Source organism: Sinocyclocheilus anshuiensis, unplaced genomic scaffold, assembly GCF_001515605.1.
Source record: "Sinocyclocheilus anshuiensis isolate Anshui unplaced genomic scaffold, SAMN03320099.WGS_v1.1 scaffold207, whole genome shotgun sequence".
NCBI classification, from domain to species: Eukaryota; Metazoa; Chordata; class Actinopteri; order Cypriniformes; family Cyprinidae; genus Sinocyclocheilus; species Sinocyclocheilus anshuiensis.
In genome coordinates this window covers 4,159,828-4,162,191 of record NW_015551045.1, presented here as the reverse complement: position 1 = coordinate 4,162,191, position 2,364 = coordinate 4,159,828, and positions in this window count along the sequence as shown.

Below are 2,364 nucleotides of genomic sequence, written 5' to 3'. Positions count from 1 at the left end.
GTGATTCTGTCTGCCGATCGGTGACCTACGCTAGCCCTGGGACTATTCTTGTGTTTTGCCCGCCATATACCTGTTTGCCATTGTTTGACCCTGCCTGTTTACCACGTCTCTTTAATAAAGCTTGCAGATGGATCCACACGTCTCACGTCTCGTCAGCCCCGTTACAATTTCTGAGAATGTATAAACTTTCTTTCACAAATGTATTTAATCAACTTGAGTACAAGGATATTTTTTTGTTTTCAATTTGAAGATATAGAAAATGAGTCTCTGATCTTCAGTTATGATCTTCAGCAAGATCCCAGTTGCTGATAGATTTGCTGTCAACTTTGTGGCGATAACATGTTTTAATTAAGTCTGATGACTGACAGAGAAATAAACTGCACCCTCAGGCCAGACATCCACTGCACAACCAGTGGTAGTCTAATTTAGGAAGTGCTGTACTCAAAAATAACCAATCTTTTAACAATACCATCAAGATACAATATTGTGACATCCCGACAGAGCAACTTTAATCACCAATGGACCAATTATCCATGACTTCATTTAAACACTACCACAGTTTAGCAATGGTTATTGGTTTTGACTCACAAACAGTCTGTCAGGTAATTGAATATTGAGCCAGTAGGTGCTGATTACAGGAGGTGTGATTTAAAGTGAAACTCGTTAAGATCAGCCCTAAATTAGCAGCAACTGAGAACTTTTGGTGTTAGTTAACTTCTAAAAAAAAAAAATAAAAATGTTTAAAAGCTATGGTTTTTGTCTTAAGTCTATTCCCACTGAATTCACAGCAATTTAAAGGACCATTCTTTATACACTATAAATATGGTAATCTGCATCTGATAAAGCTGAATTTCTGTTGCAACAGCAAAGGTTCCTTTAAAATGGGAACATACCCTCTGAAAAGAGTGAATCATCCTAATAATGCACATTTGTAAATATTCCCCCTCAAGTTCCTAAACACATGAAAGGTTTTTTTTTTTTTTGTATATAGTTTTATGATTCAAACACTGTGATTTTTCTTCTGATTTGACATCCCCACAGGCCCTTTAATGCTGCACAGCTTAAAATTTCATCTAAGAGTAATCACTATACGATTAGCATACATTATGTGTGTTTTAATACTCCTAACCTTGGATAAACCAAGTGGCAGAAGATCAAGTGCTTTGGGGTTTTTGAGTGTGGGGTGAAAACATTTTTACAGGATTAAATGTATTTTCTTAGCACACCTACATTGTGGTTTAAGTTAATGTAATTCAGCATGGGTGTGGGATTGAAAAATCACAATCAATCTGTGTAAAACAGGATCAGCAACAATAAAACAAATAATGGTTAACCAAGTATAACATAAAATGCATAAAAAAATATTCTGCCTCAAAGATTTCACCGAAAGAATCATTTGACAACTGTTTGGTTACCAATATTGTTCCAAATATATTCTTTTGTGTTCAACAGCAGAAGGAATCTCATACAGGTTTAGAACATCAACTGAATTTTCATTTTTGGGTGAACTATTCCTCTAAAGCAGCCTAATATAGCTGTTGTTGCCATTTGTGTTAATAATGTAAATCAAACATCAGAAAGAAAATCACTCACTGTCCTTGACTGAATCACTTTTGTAAAATAAATAAGAATGAATGTATATTGAATTTATACAGTGAAGACTATTCAGTCTATTTGCACATTTTCTAATACAATATAACATTTATTATTCAGTGCTTTAAGTTTTTCAAGTAGGCCGATTTTTGTGACCTTTGTTCTGTTGTAGCCTAATTTGTAAGTTGTTTACTTGTCTTCAGCAAGCTTATTTTTACTTAGGCTAGTATTATTTTTTGTGATATTGAAATTGGTAACAAAATGTATGAAATTTCAGTGCATCAATAATTTTGATATGGGATAAAAATCCTGTTTAAAGCTTTATATATATATATATATATATATATATATATATATATCATTATTGTGATGGAGTTTCTTGTGATTTCAATTTCATATTCCACAATGCAGCTTTATTTCTCAGAATTGTGACATATCTCATCTAGATTTTATTTCTATTTTTTAGTTCTCATATCGTACAGTGTTATTTGATATTTCTAATTTTGACTACAGTGGCAAGAAGATGTATGTGAGCCCTTTGGAATTGGTTGGTTTTCTGCACTAATTGGTCATAAAATGTCATCATATTTATTTATTGATTTATTTTCTTTTATCAAAATCACAAGTAGATTTTGTAGAATTTGCTTAATGGTGTAAATATTGTTCAGTTTCTTGCACAGACCGATCGTTTCACTTCGTAAGACCTCAATATATTGCCAGGAGCCACAGGTATTAATTTTTTCCCCCCTGATATTCATTTTTAACTATCAT